The 17,793-nt window shown below is 34.6% G+C and overlaps 1 protein-coding gene across 11 annotated transcripts in view; it reads right to left on the bottom strand.

Annotated features, from left to right (window-relative positions):
* Nucleotides 1-17,793, bottom strand: part of LOC135848253 (uncharacterized) — a 260,195-nt gene that overhangs the window by 140,867 nt on the left and 101,535 nt on the right. Inside the window, exon 4 of one of the 11 annotated variants that reach the window (XR_010559340.1) lies at nucleotides 3,345-5,586. The exons of the other annotated variants lie outside the window; for them this stretch is intronic. The gene's annotated coding sequence lies outside the window, so the exon portion shown is untranslated. Of the gene's footprint in view, nucleotides 1-3,344; nucleotides 5,587-17,793 lie in introns of those variants that run through there. 11 annotated transcript variants of the gene reach the window in all.

The following is a 17,793-nucleotide window of genomic DNA, read 5'->3' as shown; positions in this document are numbered from 1 at the left end:
GGCGTTACTTTTTTCGCTCAGGAGCGCTGTTTTGCCGGCTCGAAAAAACAGCTGATTATTCCAAAGTGGCCTAAATCATACATTTTTTAAGAATTTGTATACAAGTGCGGTTGTGCCGGTTTTTTTTCAAGTTTTTCAACGATTTTCGAGAGACGAAATTTGAAGGTGCTTCGAATGAAATTGTTTCAGAAATGTATTAAATTAATGATTCGTGAATTTTTTTTTTGAAAAAACGCGTTTTTCAGCTCTTTTTCGAAATTTTTAACATCAGATAATTCCAAATGGGCCTAAGTCCACTTTTTCTGACTGTTTGACGCGCTCTGGAGCTGAAAATACGCAAAATTAAAAAAATACCAATACGGTACTTTAAAGCAGAAAGATCAAGCTTCACAACCATATAATCACATCATTTATTATTGAAGCGGAAGGGCGAGAAAAACACTTATTTGTGTTTTTCTCGAAACGAAAAAAATGGACTTAGGCCGACTTGGAAAGGAACCCTTCAATTGTTACTTTTGGAAAATGAATATCTGAAATTTGTGGGGAAAAAATGAAAATGAAAATGATGCAAAAGTTTGAAAAGAAATGTAATTTTTTCAAAGAACGTTAAATTTTTTAAGACTTCAAAATTTTAAAAAAATGAGGAAATTTGAACAATTGCTGTTAATTCATTTTCAAATTCACATTTTGATAAACACTACCAACGATTAAAAGATGCATTATTGCTATGCCAAATCTTGTAATACGTACAATTTCTAAATTCTTTTTTGAAAACTCAAAAATCTTTGTATTTGATAGAACTGCATAATAAACAAATTTAACAATAACTTAAATACAAAATTGAAAAAAAAAATCGATAAAATTTTTGAGCCATGGCCAAGTTTTTGGAAAAAATGGCAATCACTTTTTCATAAAAATAAAAAAGGGGGAAAATGGCGAATTTTGTCAGGAAAGGTAATTTTTTTACAGATTGCTAAATTGTAAAAAAAATATACAAAAATGTGGGAAAAAATGGCAACTCTTGAAAAAGTTAATTTTATCTTTTCAAAAAAAAACAATCAAACTTGAAAATTTTAAATTTTTTGAATTTGATAAAACTGATAGGTACCTATTACCTACCTAAATGAAAAAAATCAATCTTTGAAAAAACGTGAAAAATTGCTCGAGACATATCTATTCAAAAATACCAAATTTTTGACAAATACCAAATTACTGAAAAATGACCAAATTTTTAAAAACGTTCAATTTAAAGCAAATTAGCAAATTTTCGAAAAAAAACTGGCAATTTGTTTTATAAAAGAAAAAATTTGAAAAAATTCCCACACTTGGAAAAGAAAACTGTCGAAATTTTGAAAAAAAATCTCAACCAAATGAGTAAAAAAAATGTTACTTACTTAAATGAAAGAAGATGCTCAATTTTGAAAAAAGTTTCAAAAATTATTCAACTTGATTATTTTTATGCATAGGTAGTGGTATTAGGTATGTACAATGTGCAGATAAATTTCAAATAACTCATCAAACGTTGAAAAACAACAAAAACTCCCAAATTTTAAATAATTCGCCAGACCTTGAAAAATAAATACCTACCTACTTACCTAGTTTTTGAAAAAAAAACACAATTTTTTAAAATTCTTCAACAATTGTCAAATCTTGATGAAAAAGTTCAAATTCAAACAGAAACAACTAAATAGTGAAAAAAAATTCAAATTCACGTTGCAAACTTTATTACTCTTTAGAATCTACTGAATCCACTTTTCAATGAAATTAAAACCCAACATCTTGAAAGGTTGATCATGGGAATCGTTTTTTTGTGTGATTAGGTTTAGAGTTTAGAAATGTGAAACAAGAATAATTACAAGTAAGTATAAATAATTCCAAAACATAGAGTAGCTCTCAAGTTGACTTCATTCATCATCATCAACAATAATTTACCTGCTATCTATTAATGTATTGCTTTTCATCGTCTAGGCCACATAAGCACAGGTAGGTAACAACCTCAACACATTTTTCTGCATCAATGTACTTGATTGTTATAAAATTTCACAACTTCACCACTTTCTCAGCACTCAATTGTAGTATAGATGGCTATAATTTTGGAAGTCTCAGTCTAATTGAACAAATTGGATGCTAGATTGCGTTACTTGAATCTAGAGTTGGTATGTTGTTGGAACTTTTGACTCTAGCTTCAAGTAACTTTAGAATTTCCGTGTATGAATATAGACGTGCGTTTATGCGTTTATTTTTCCTATTTTTATTAATTATGTATTTGTTTTCAATGTGATATTTTTCATTTATTCTTTGACTATATATACATGGACTGCTATCTTCATTGTCACTGATGAAGCCGAAGTAATACAGGTACTTAATCGGGAGCATCGGGAATTTTCATGCGCGCGCAGGAATCCGAACCGCGCTCACACCTTCCAATCACCAACGATGGACACCCTCCTACGTTCCAACAACCACACTGCTCGTTGCAACAAAATCTCGCGCATGCTCAGAGCCCATGTCCCGATTAAGTACCTCTATTGCTTTGGCTTCACGATTCCGTTCAACAACAATAGGAGATAGCAGTCCATGTATATATAGTCAAAGCATTTATTACAATGATCTGAACTGAATTACCTTTCGAGATTTTATTTAGCGAGTTAATTGATTTATCTACCTGAGCTGAACTCATCGATATGGCTGAGTAGAAGCCTAGCAACAGAGTTGCCGGTAATGGCAATTCTGCCATGATGTGGTGAGTAGGTTGTAGGTGAAATGTCCTTTACGATATGCCTTGATTATAAGGCTATTAGACTTAGTGATGTATATTTGAAATAGCCGAATTTGGCTTAATTTTATTTATTATATTGATATGGTTCGATTATGAATCTCGATATAGGATTTCGGTCCTCTGTGTTATTTTTCTAAATTGAAATATCTCGATTCATGAGATTACCTACCTTTTTTGACATTCACTAATGTGAAGTTATCGAATCAAAAATGTTTTAATTTGATCTATCTTTGAATACTAAAAGCATATCGAGATGTCTTCTCAATACCTTCTTGGCTTTTCTAAATTTATTTTCGTGTAGAAGATTCTTTTGTTTTATTATGGTAATGGAAACTGATTTTATGAAGGTATTGCGATATATAGTTAGGTTTTATTATATCTTCCTACAAATGTTCCTACTTCCCTATGCTCGTAATATTCCATTTCCTATCAATCTTCTTCCGATACCTATTTATTATCCTACCTATTAACTCGAACCTTTAATTCCTTGTGAAAAATTCCTTAAATTAATTCTCCATTCTATATCACACAATATTTAGGAATCATAAAGAATAAAAAATAAAAATTGTTGCTTAAACCTTTAATTGACGATTCCAGTACTCATATCCATTGACAACTTAACATAATACGATACGTAAGAATAAGGTACGTCTATACGTATAGTCCTATAGTAATAATAATAATAATAAAATGAAACAAAACATCGCAAGCAGAATCAAAACCCATTGAAAACAAGTACAATACAAGTAGGATACAATAATAATCTAGAAATTTTTACGTATTCAACACCTCCCTTGCTTTATCAAAACCTAGTGAAAAATTAAATTACAATCATCATAAACATTGATAAGAGACCCACTATAATCATCAAAATAATCATCCGAGTTAATCTGAGGTAATATCAATATACGAATATCTTTGCTCGAACTTGGATACTTCTTCTGCACTTCCCAAACACCACAATAAAAATCTATCCCGATGCTCTAAATATTCTACGTACTTGCCAAATTTACGCTTACGATGATATGATTTCACAGATTCGAGTATATCTCTTTTTATCACCTTTAGAGTTTCTTCCGAAGAAACAAACGCGTCAACGAATTTCATAAGCTTTTTACAATTTGATTTCACCATCTTCAGCAAACGGGGCTGGAAAAAAGGCGACAAAATCATTTGATTTTTGAAATCCGAGGCTTGCTCCACACTTTCAAAAGCACTATTGATGAATGCATTAAATCGTTCGATATGAGAGAAAATGCCAAGTTTCAGTCTGCTATCTTGATCACTGACTTTGAGAAAAGCAGACTGCAGTAATTCTTGTTTCAAGCTTCGGGCTGTTTGTATTTCGGGGCAGCAGAAATCAACAAGATCATTCGCATCATCGAAGCAATTATCTCTCAAATACTCAACACACAGCCTTCTTACATCGCCGCTTTTAGCCAAAACGTTTTGTTTTAACTGATAAATCTCATCTTGGGTTTTAAAACACAGTTCCATCAGGCGTTGCAAATTTTCACCTCGTGTGCGATCGATCAATTTCGGCCAAGCGCGATTCCAAAATTTATTTCTGTCATTAAAAGTGACATAAGGAAGAATAGCCAGAAGGATGCCGACGTTGTAAGGATGATAACAAGGATGTGGTCCTGTAAACAGCACCCTCTCGAATAAAATATCGAACTTTGAACATTTAAAATTATTCAAAGCACTATTCCTCATTTCAGAACCCAAATATGCCCACTTCTTGCTAATCACATCGACGTACCTATCATCAATCTTACTTTCAACCTTTGTACCTCTGTAGCTCATAGCTGTAGGCTTATGAATCAATATCCTTGCAATCAGATACTCGAAAGTATTGTACCGATCTACTCCTAATTGTGGTATCAGGTGTTTGAAGCGCGTCCACAGTTGTATAATAACCTCTACATCGTAATTGTGATTTTTCAGCCACGCTTCCACCAAGCTTCCGTCATCCGTTTTATAGATAAGACTTAAGACCTGTTGTTTGTTCAACTTTGGCAAAATGAACCTAGTAAAGGACTCATCATCATACCAGATAAGATTCCTAGCTTTCCGCATTTTACTATATAAAGGTATTCAGTTCCAAAAATATTCTACGCATCGTCTATTGTCGGACATGCATTTGTCCAACATTTCTTCATCGACGGTATCATTATCACTGTACTTTCCAAAAGGTATCTTATGAAATTCATTTCTGAGACGACAAATCCAGTAATAAAATAGCGGACTGACGTCAAAATCAATCACACTTAGGTCTATTTTTTCGCATACTAATGGCCAAAATCGTATAATATCGTCTTTGAAAAAATATATACAAGCCACAAGGAATTTTTTATCCACGTCAAATCGATCACACCGCATCATACGTTCGGCGGTTTTAACGTAATCTATAGTGCCGTTGTAATCGCACACGAAATCATCGAAGTCTTTCAAAACATCATTTTGATGATCATAATGCAAATGAAATCCTTCTCCATAATGCGCAATTAACCAATCAGTCATTGAAGATCGCAATTTTGTGACGTATTCGTCGATTTCATCATAAATCACTGATGGTAAATTAGGAAATACGGTTTTTGATGAGATTTGCAACTTGGATGGATTAAATTTACGTAATTTACATTTCCTCCGATAATTATGTATTTTATGACGCCATGTTTCGATACTAACAGCCATCGCTGATAGCTCTTTCAGCGATACTGGACTCGGATGCAAGAAGTCAAACACATTAGAAGGTATCTGAGGCATTTTTCTTTCCTTTGACATGGCTCAGCTCCGATTCGAACCTGGAATCGTAATAATTCAATTAATGCTGAGAGATGAACAGCAGACGCGAATTGTAGGGTAATTAGATTGAGCTCGAATGCAATATTATCTAATGAATTGAATAGTATAGATTTCAATTTCATATACTTAATACGAAAACTGATTGGATCTGATCAGATCTGATCGTGTTTGAACATTCCACGGAGATCCATTTTGACCAAACTAGATCAAGATCTGTCCAAGCCTGATCAAATCCAATAGAAAAGACCTGATCCGATCCAATTGCACAGATCTGATCAAAGCAGATCAAACCAGATCAGATCCGTACGTTCTCCAGGTTTAATTATATATCTGCCCAGATTTAATCAGATCAGAATTCTTATCAGATAGATCTGTTCAGACCTTTTTTTTTTTTTTTTTTTTTTTCAAATGTCCCCATTCCCCACGAGGGGGTGGGGGAATTTATTGTGTAATATAAGGTACAACTTATGAATACCTATTGGTTCTCATCATAACCATACCAAAGTACACAACAAACAAGAAATAGTAAGAATTTATATCAACTACAATAAATAGATAATGTAATGAAGTAGCGAATTATATCTAGGTTGGGAAAGGGGGGGGCAAAAAAAATACAAGGGAAAAAAAACAAGAGGGTGATATTAATTTCTCATAATCTAGGAGAGGGTATGACATGAAATCGATTACGTTCGAGGGTCCACAGCGATTGGACTACTTTTCGACAATAGTGGATATGAGCAGTGTCACTGACATCGATTGGAGGATCTGGACATCCATCTTTGAATCGTGTACAAACTAGTAAAACATGAGCTGCTGTCTCATTCTCGTCTTTGCCGCAGCTACATAATGGAGATAAGGCACGTTTTTTCTTAAAAAGGTAGGAGCGAAATACACCATGGCCTGTAACAGCTTGCGTGAAGTAAAAATCCATCTCAGCAAGGGAGGGTGTTTTGGAAACATTGGGAATCAACGAGTATGTGAATCGACCAAATTTAGCTGAACTCCATAATTTTTGCCATTCAGACCTAATAAGATCTTGTAGGGGAGACTTGATTGGATCTGACCCGTTATGAATAGATATTATCAAACCAAATGAAACCTGATCAGATAGGAATATGATCGTACTAGGTCTGTTCATCTGTTCAGACCTGACCAGATCCGATGAGAGAAGTTTGATAGAATCCAATGAGTGATTCTGTTTGGATCGGGTCAGATCTGAAAATGATCTGATCAGACCAGATCAAACCTGATCAGATTCAGACATTTGGTAATTCTAATTTCATCTGACTACATTTATGATGAGTAGGTAGATCTTATCGAGCCTGATCAGTGATCAAACTTGATCATTTTGGAATATTCCAAGGATTCAATTAGATCTGATCATTTAAGGGTTTTTATCGGATTAGATTTGTGCAGACCTGATCTTGATCAGATTATATCTGTTCAGACTAAATCAGATCCTATGAAAGGAACGCTGCGAGCGAGACTATTGTTTGGATCTGATCAAATATGAATAGCTAATCAGACCAGATAAAATTTGACCATAGTCAATCATTTACCGAACGCCATTAGATCTGACGAGATCTAATAAGATCAGCGTTTCGATCGGATTAAATCTGTTTGGACCTGATCAGATCAAAATCATCTTCCCTTGAATACGAGTGTATTTGATTTATTCTAGCTTTCAAGACCAAAGGAAAAATTCCCTAGAAATATCTGGGCCAGGAAGTGGGTCTTGTTTGGTCAGATTTGATCAGGACTTCCCCATTGCATCTGATCTGATCTAAACTGATCAGGTCAAATGGGGATCATGGAATATCAGGATCTGATCAGATCACATTTTTCGCTGGGAGGTCTCAATGATTACAATGAAGAGCCCATTACCCAGCAGTCTGATTTTCCCTGGATATAATATGAGACTTTGTTTGTCCAGATATCAGCACATATCAACTCAGATCTGCTCAGATGTGGTCAGTTTCCTAATCTGATGGAAATTTTTCATTTTGATTTTGATTTTTTGGTTGTGGGGGAAGTGAGGGACTGCATGTGGGATTTTTGGAGGTTTTGAATTACTCATATCCACATTGAATGTCAATTATTTTTTTTGCACAGAAATGGAACATTTTTTACGACAACAAACCTCTCTGTGGAGACGTAATTCGATCACATGGAGAGCCATTCGGTATTCAATTACTCATTTTTGAGTTGAAAATCAAGCTCAGCTGCTTACTGTTACTCTTACTTACAATATTATCATTGAATAATTTATTCTTAATCACCACAACAAATCCACTTGACATCAACATAAAAAAAACCATTTGCATAATCATCTCCAAAAATTTCATTAGAATTCAAGACTAAGAAATCAATAAGTTCTAAAAACATGCAAAATTTTTGTTAAAATTACCTACCAAATTTAAAAAAAAAGTGATTTCCTTTTTCTAGAATTTAATTTTTTTTCAAAAAAAGTGTCAGTATTGAAAAATTGTTATTTTTTCAAAAGATAAAAAATGATGCAAAATTTTGTAAAGAAATGTAATTTTTTTAAGAACGTTAAATTTTTTAAAATCACAGAATTTGAACAAAAACTGATAAAATACATGGAAAAAAATGCCACATTTTGATAAACATTGCCAAAGTTTAAAAAATTCATTCTTGGAAAATAGGTAAAGGTACCTTATGCCAAATTTTGTGCAAAATTGAAAATAAAAGTATCAGCTAGCTATCAAATTTTTGAAAAATGACCATTGTGTTTAAAAAACGCGTGAAAAAATAGCAAATCTTGAAAAAAAGCTTCACTTTTTAGGAAAAAACAAACTTTTGGAAATTTTTCAATTTTTTGAATTTGATGAAACTGTTGAATGAAAAAAGAACAATTTTTTGAAAAAACAAGAAAAATTGCTACCAAATTTTTGAAAAATAACTGCACCATAAAAAAATGTGTAATTATTTTTAAAATATCTACCAATTTTGAAAAAACATTCAATTTTTTCCAATCCAATTTTAATAATGTAGTTGGAAAAATTCCACACTTTGAAAATAAAATTGTTGAAATTTTGAAAAAATCTCAACCATCGTAAGTAACAAATTTTAAATGATAGAAGCTGTTCAATTCTGAAAAAAAGTTCAAATTTCAAAGTTGAAATGGTAAATTTAATCAAAAGCTTTAAAAGTCGTCAAATTTCAATATTATTTTTTCGAGTACCTACAATAGCTGAATTTCAAATAATTCACAAAACTTCAAGAATCAATAAAACTCCCAAATTTTAAATAGTTCGCTATACATTTTAAAAAGTAAATAGGTAAGTATCTCCTTACTTAATTTTAAAAAAAAACAAAACAGGATTTCAAATTCTTCAAAAATTTCCAAATAAGTACATTGAAAAAGTTTAAATTCAAACAGAAACCACCAAATACTGAAAAAAACTTCAAACGCGAACAAACTCTCATTAGCATTTTACATACATGTACACTTAGTATGTATACTCAATTTACTTTTGATTGAGGAAGCTCAAATTTTGGTTGCAAACTATTTTTTTTCTTCAGAGTCCACCGAATCCACCTTTCATTGAAATTACAACCACACATCTTGAAAGGTTGCTCACGGGAATAATTTTTTTTTTGCAATCAGGTTTAGAGTTGGAAAACGCGAAACTGGAATTTTTACCAACCTGCTAGGTATTATGTTAATATGTACTTACATGGCTATTTCATCGTCTAGGCCACATATGCACAGGTAGGTACTAAAAGTAGGTACCATCTCCAAAACATTTTTCTGTATCTACTAGATGGTTAGAAAATTTTTAATGTTGTGTACTTTCACCACTTTTTTTACCGCTTAATTTAGGAATTGTAAAAAATGAAAAAAAAAATCGTAGTACATACAAGACTTTAATTGATGATTCAAGTACATATAATAAGTATCTATACACTCGTATTCATTGACAGCTTGACATATGTAAAACTAAGTCACGTATATGTATAGTAACACATGGCAAGCAGCATCATTGAAAACAAAAATAAAATAAAAATTGGAAATTTCAACATCTCGTCTTAATGAACACTCAACTTACTAGAATTTATTTTAAAAAATAACAGTATTTGCATCAAAAAAATAGTAATTGAGTACACAAAGTACTCGTATCTCTAGACTACTATATAAGTACGATTGTAAATCTGGAACACCTGCACACAAGATAAACACGAGTAATCTCAAGCTTGATCAATTAAAACTTAAAACAAAAATTACTATCACGATCCACAAATTGAAGTGCATCTTTGTATGTACCTACTATTTATATTCATATCACAATTCCTACCTTACACTTGCAACAGTGAATAATTAAATACAGTCGTCATACCTTAATCAATAGTGATAAGCTGTTTACAATTTGATGATCCAAAAAAAACTCTTCAAAAAATAATTACACCCCTCCCTCTCCCCGATTCCTAATGAACTTACTCCATGAACAACAGGTAAAAATTTCAGTAAGAAAATGTTATGATACCATGGTGGAATCCGCCCATAAGAAAAACTACCTACCATTTCACCAGATGGTATGAGACAAACTATGAAACAGGTAATGAGCCAAAAATTTGGGGACTGACAAATCTTCCAGACTCCAGGTTCGAATAGGGCACACAAATCACACTGAAATTTTATTCAAATATACTTTGAACATCGTAGAAGTACCTTTTGATATATGTGACCCACTCTGACAAAACCGACCGTTTCGACAAAAAAAAGTGTCCAAAATAATGATGTTTAAAATTAGTTTTAAGGGTTGAAAGATCAGATTTTTGAGAAAAAAACATTTTTTGAAATTTTGTCGAAATGGTCGGTTTTGTCAGAGTGGGTCACATATGTACATCTATCCTAGCTTTTGTTTGGTTGCACTTTGAATTGAATATGCTCATAATTTTTTCAATTTTTCAGCATCTTTAGACTCAGCTCAAGCTTGATGTAATTGGGCTACAAAGCTCAATTTTTACACGAATATCAAGTTTGTGCTGGAGAAGTGGCTTTTGATATTTTAGGTCAATTTTGAGAATTTTTGGGGCCCAAAATGAGGGGGGGGTGCAGGGTCAATTACCTTGGTCAGTATAACGGTTGACAAATCAAAGCTGTATTCCAAATTTCATCAAAATTGGTTCGGCTAATCGTTCAAACTTTGAGTAGGTAAGTGTTGAAGAACAATTTTGCCAAAAAGACAATATATTATGTACTGGCTACTTGAAACTTCGCGAATTTTTATCGTACTAAAATTATTCTTAGGCCTATATATTCTGAACGGTTATTGAAAAATAAGAAAAAAAACATTCTTGCGTTTTTTTGAATAAACCAATACGTTTTGAGAAAATTGCGGGTGAAATTATTTGCGAAAACATTTGTGAAGACGTATAAATCCTTGCCTTACAGGCTTGAAACCGTGGGAGGGCGGGGTGGCAACGCTACCGTATCGCCTGAATGTGATCTTGAATTCTCTAGCTGGAAATGGAAAAGAACGGGACAAAACCATTTGTTTTTTGAAATCCCGGACCTGCTGTACACTTTCAAAAGCACTATTGATGAATGTATTAAATTGTTCGCTATGAGAGATGTCACGCTTCAGTCTGCTATCTCGATCACTGAGAAAAACTAACCGCAGTAATTCTTGTTTCAAGTTTCTGGCTGTTTGTATTTCGGGGCAACAGAAGTCAACAAGATCATTCGCATCTTCAAAGCAATTACGTCTCAAATACGAAACACAGAGGTTTTTCACATCATCGCTTTTAGCCAAAACGTTTAGTTTGAATTGATAAATTTCATCTTGGGTTTTAAAACACAGTTCCATTAGGCGTTGCAAATTTTCACCTCGTGTGCGATCGATCAATTTTGGCCAAGCGCGATTCCAAAATTTGTTTCTGTCCTCAAAAGTGGCGTAAGCAAGAATAGCCAGAAGGATGCCGACGTTTTTTGGAACATAAAGAGAAACTGGTCCTGGCATAAAAAATCCACCACTCTGGAATAAAATATAGTCAATCGCTGAACGTTTCAAATTATCCGGAGCGCATTTCCACATTTCAGAACACAAATATGTCCACTTCTTGTTTATCAATTCGACGTAGCTATCATCAATATTACCTTTATCCCGTGTACCTCTGTAGCTCATACCTGATTGGCACAACATAGTAAACATCAGTCCATCAAAAGTACTCTGATCTATAAGGTGTTTGATGCGCGTCCACAGTTGCAGAATCACCTCTTCATCGTAATTACGATTTTTCAGCCAAGTTTGCACCAAGCATCCCTCTCTCCCATCCATAAAGAAATTTATCTGTTGATCGTTGAGTTTTGGTAAAACGTACCTAGTAAAGAAATCGTCATGATAATACATTAGATTCACAGTTTTTTCCAATTGTCTATCCAAAGGTATACGATTCCAAAAATATTCTATGCATCTGTTATTGCCGTACATGCATCTGTCCAACATTTCTTCATCGAGAGTTTCCTTATTATCATGTTTTCCCAAAGGTATCTTATCGAGTTCATTTTAGACGGCAAATCCAGTAATACAATACCGAGCTCTCGATATAATCGATCACATTTAGGTCGATTTTTTCACACACAAGTGGCCAAAATCGTCTAATGTCGTCTTCAAAAATATATATACAAGCGACGACGAATTTTTTATCCGCATCAAATCGATCGCATCGCATCATACGTTCGGCGGTCTTAAGGTAATCAATAGTGCCATTATAATCGCACACGAAATTATCAAAGTCTTTCAAAATACGATTTTGATGACTATAATGCAGATGAAATCCTTCGTTATAATGTGCAATCAACCACTCATTCATTGAAGGCCCCAATCTTGCGACATATTTGTCGATCTCACCATAAAGCACAGATGGTAAATTAGGAAATACGGTTTTCGATGAGATTTGCAACTTGGCTGGTTCAAATTTACGTAATTTGCGTTTCATCCGATATTTATGTACTTCATGACGCCACGTTTCGATGCTAACAGCCATCGATGATAGTTTTTTCAGCGATACTGGACTCGGATGCAAGATGTCAAACACATTAGAAGGTATCTCGGCCATTTTTCTTTCTTTTGACCTGGCTCAACTTCGATTCGAACCTGGAATCGTAATAATTGAATTAATGCTGTGCGATGAACAGCAGACGCGAATTGTAGGGTAATTAGATTGAGCTTGAATGCAATATTAATGAATAGATTTCAAGTTGGTGGAATGACAATCCATTCGAATTGCCTAATTCTTATTATGTAAGCTGTTATTTTTCATATAATACGAAAACGGATTGGATCTGATCAGATCTGATCACGTGTTTGAACATTGCACGGAGATCCATTCAAATCCAATAGAAAAGACTTGATCAGATCCAATTGCACAGATCTGATCTGAGCAGGTCAAACCGGATCAGATCCGGACGTTCTACAGGTCTAATTAGATCTGCCCAGATTTAATCAGATCAGAGTTCTGATCAGATAGATCTGTTCAGATCTAATAAGATATTGTAGGGGAGACTTGATTGGATCTGACCCGTTATGAATAGATATTAGGGTGGAGCGGAAAAAATTTATAGTCTTCGATTTCGCTGAAATTGAAGTATGTTGGAGATTTTGAGTTGAAATGACCCCAAAAAAAATTTCAGTCCCCCACGTGCCCCTGCGGTGGAATTGTGGCCCCCCAAAGTAGGGTCATTTTGGAAAAAAACGCTGTTTTTTGAATTTTAAAGTATCAATAACCATTTTTTCCGAAAACGGGTAGCACTCAAAAGTTGCGATTTGAGATGACGAATCGAATGGCGTAATTGGTTTTTTGATCTGGCCCCCGCTAACCCCCCCCCCCCCAGTTGCGTTTGAAAAGTCGCGAATCGGCGTTTTTTTGCTATTTTAATTGAAAATACTGTCGATTTAGACTTCGAACGCGATTTTATGATTAATTATTACTTTTCAGATTGAAACAAGTGAATCTTAGCTCGTATTCCAATCTGTACCCCTCCCCCTTTCCTGAGGGCGCCCCCCACCACATTAAAAACTTCCCTACCACCTTGTATATCGTTCCAACATAAAAAATCACGGAATAAAATTTGTTTCTTGAAAAATTTTCTACATTTTGGTCCTAACAAAAATTTCATTTAGCGCTACTTTTGGGCCCCAAATTCCCAGAAACCATTTCCAAAAAAGTCAAAATCGCGTTTTTAACGCTTTTACATAAAATTTGAAATCAAGGATCGTGGACGTGCTCGGAACTAGGTATTATTAATTTTTCTTTTCCCCCTGCCCCGCTCATACAGCCCTTTTCACCCATAACACATCAACGTTTTCAACTGATCATTTCAAAATCGTTTCTCAAACCTTATTATTTTTTAAAAATCAACAAAATTACAAATGAGAAATATTTTTTTATAGCGAAGTAGGTACTTTCAATATTCGATTAAAATAATGCTGAATAAAAAAAAACAGAATTCGGAGCTAAACATCCTAGATTCAAATTACTACCTACTACCTAACCTAGTTACTTCGAAATTAAATCACGAACATAAAACAGAAATTTCAATTAAATCAAGTTATGAATTACGTTATCTACTTAGATTTAAGACTTCGAAGATCTTTTTTAGTGTCCAACTTCGGCATTTCAGCTCTGTTTTTAATTTTATTCTCAATAACTCCAGCACGATTTTTCTCAATAACCTGACAGGAATCGGTTACAACTTTAATATGGCGCTCGACGGCCTGTGAATGTGCCGGAATTGAGGGGTAATTTTCATTAAGCAGCACCGGAGGGAGAGTCACGTTCTCTACCTCAAAATCGATCATTCGCGAATATTTTTCTGCGTGGAAGTCAATCCGGGGAAGCTGAAATTTTCGTATCTTCTTTCCCTGCTGTGGCGCTTCTTTAACTTTCTCGATAATCCTTTCAGCATTTTCCATCTCCGTTTCGTCAGCTAACATCGCGACCAAAACATTCTCCGGATGTGCATAATAAGCATTTCTTGATATTACTGGATCGATTATTTTTTTCACCTTTTTGGAAAATTCCCTCGAATATTTTATGAGGTTGAAAAAGTTGATGGATCCATGGGTGATCGTTGGGTTTTTTTTAATACCGAACCAGACAGGCGCATATACTTTGGTGATAAATTTTGCCAAAGTGACAAGATTAGATGATGGTTTTCTTTCACTTACATACAAACGTAGTACATTATTCGCCAACGTCAGCCATCTTGCGTGACTAATATTCCCAGGGTGAATTTTAGCAAGATCTTCACTTACCTCACCTTGAGCGATAGCTTGAACCATTTTAAGAAGATAATCCTGATCACCAGTCAAGTTTTTGTAGTCTCCTTCTGGGAGATTATTCGGAATTTTTTTAAATTTAACAACAGGATTCTTTTCGGAATTTGGCAGCATTTTTCCAATAGGCCCAGTATACCCAATTGGACCATTTGTTCCACCATCTATTTCTAAAAATAGAGCTCGGAGAGGCAGCTCATTACAGTGTAAAAGGCATACCAGCCACTGAAGAGGTTTATTCAGACGATTTTCGAGAATCTGGATTACTCCACCCCCAGCACCTCTTCCGGTGTTCACAGGCGCACCATCACATCCGATAGCGCATAATTCTGTTATCGACAATCCGTTACTTTCCACGAAATTCAATATTCCAGCTGCGATGGTTTGCGCCGAGCCATCAGTGGGGGTGAAGTATCCAAGATACTGAGATTCCGGCTCATTCAGAAGAATGATGTGCTCTTCAGTTTGGATCACGTTTCGGGATTTGGTTGCAGTCATTGATTCTCTAGTTAAAGCTTTATTTTTTTTACCATCAAAAAATAAAGCGACAATTGGTTTTGAATCCTTATTTGTAAGTGTTTCTTTGCGAGTTGAACTGCGGCATCTTCTTATTTTACTACGATCAATCAAATTTGAGGAATCAGCTTCGACCACCTGACAATCTATCAACGTAGCCGAAACAATATGGGAAGCGACCCTGTCTGAAACATTGTGTCTATCGCATGCTTCCGCAACATTATTCAGTTTTAATCGCAGTTGGCGTGATGATGCAGGAATTATTTGTGGCGGGACAAATTCATCTCCGATTGAACGTTGAGATGATGGTTCCGATCCTGAAGATTCATAATACTGCGGCCTATTAACAGAACTGATTTTCATTCCACGGGTACTTCGTTGATCGTTGAGAAATTGTCTCGTTGTCATTGGTATGCTTTTACAAACCTTACATACAGATTCAAGGTCACATTTGCATGCAGATATATCGAACAATGTTGCAATATCTTTTTCAAAAATTCGTAATTTCATACCATAAGCTGTTTCAGGGCCGCCGCCTCGTCCTTGCGCGTCATAATGATTCAAAATTAAATAATCATTTTTCAGTTTTTCTAGTTTATCATACACAGTTCTGTATGATATGGTCGGTATACCAACTAAATTCCAAAGATGCGCAAGGCGGTCATAAACTATTTTGTTAACTTCAGATGAGTATGTCACTTTACCATTAAGCGTAGCGTGTAGTTCATTACCAACAAATCGACGCAGTTGCAAAACTTCTTTACGTGTTGGTAACATCTCGTGTGTTAATTCTTTAGGCGATCCAACAATTGATTGAATATCCGGCATTGCGGCAGATGTCTGGTTAGGCGAACTTGTCATGGCTAACAAAATCTCAGTAGAACAAAGGGAGAAATAGTTGTCATAGCTCTTCGAACCTGTTAAAATATTGTGTGATTGAGTACCTATTTATTCGAACTCGTCATTGTAATGTGTAAACAAAATCTTACCGTATAACAAAGGATAGGAGATGTTATTTAGAGTCGTTCCAATAACTATCAAGACAAGAAATGCATTTTACAATAGTAATGAGAACACACACATCAAGTTCAAAAAAAAGGTACTCAATTTGTATTAAAGCACAATGAAATGCAAATTACACAGCACAAACACCATAGGCTATCCCGCTACTTCCACGAGTATACTAGACTAACTTCGCAGCAGACAGAGTGGAACCTAAACAAAAGGAATATGTAGGAGTGAGAGTGGGAGTGCGAGTGCGTGTACGCTATGTAGTACGCCGGTCGCGTATATGGATTCCTTACTTGGAAACTGGTCATGCTGAAAAATACGCCTTTCTGATTGGCTGTAGCGACTGCTCCGCTGTTATCAGTCACAGTCACAGTCAGATTATTAACAATTTCATATTATTTTTTTCGGATTCCGCATAATTATAACAATAATCAGAAATCAGAATAATATGTACAATAATGATTGAAATTTGGAAGATTTATCTTATATGGCTCATTCATTTGAAACAGTTTTCTTATCAATCGAACAAAATAACAAAAACCATTTGCCGCAAACGGCTAAAGTTTCAGCACTTTCAGCATCAAATTCTTAATTCTAGAATTTGATAATGAATTGGGCGAATGTGTGCTACGTTCTAACATCAAAATCTATGCACGATATCGAAGTTTGGGTAAATGTATTTAGTAAATCAATCAATACAAACGCAATGGAATAAGTGAGATTGAAATTCACTGTTCACATCGTAAAGCAACTCGTAAAATTAAAATATGGTCAGTCTACTTTGCTTACTACATTTACCAAAGTTGATAAATATGAAAATAAACGAGGTCTGTAAAAGAAATAAGAATGCTGAATGCATAAGCTAGAATTATTCGTATATGTAAGTATATCGATTGAGAATTGAGAATTTGAGATTGATGATTGATTTATCAAGCCGCCGAAATCGTATAATTACCTACGTTGTGTTTGCACTCTTTTCAAAAAAAAAAAAACATCCTCTATTTGCCAATGTTTATATTCTAGATTTTTAGATGACACATTTTGATTTTTCATCGACTTTTATTTTTTGGAATTAGGAAAAAAACATGAATTATTTGCATTTTATCTTCACAAAAATGCGACTGCGAGATGATAAATTGATAACGTGCAAACTGCTAAGTGCTTAGAAAACGCCCACTGGCATTTTGGCCAATCATAAGGCTGTATTTCTTAGCATGACCAGTTTCCAAGTAAGGAATCCATATACGCTACGCGGTCGCAGCAGACAGAGTGGCAACTAAACAAAAGGAATATGTATGTAGGAGTGCGAGTGCGAGTGCGTGTAAGCTACGTAGTACGCGGTACGTAAACTTGACAGTGAGATGGTGAGTGCCA

The sequence above is a fragment of the Planococcus citri genome, chromosome 5, assembly GCF_950023065.1.
Source record: "Planococcus citri chromosome 5, ihPlaCitr1.1, whole genome shotgun sequence".
Lineage (NCBI taxonomy): Eukaryota > Metazoa > Arthropoda > Insecta > Hemiptera > Pseudococcidae > Planococcus > Planococcus citri.
The sequence above is the reverse complement of the archived record's forward strand: the minus strand, read 5'-3'. Positions and strand labels throughout refer to the sequence as shown.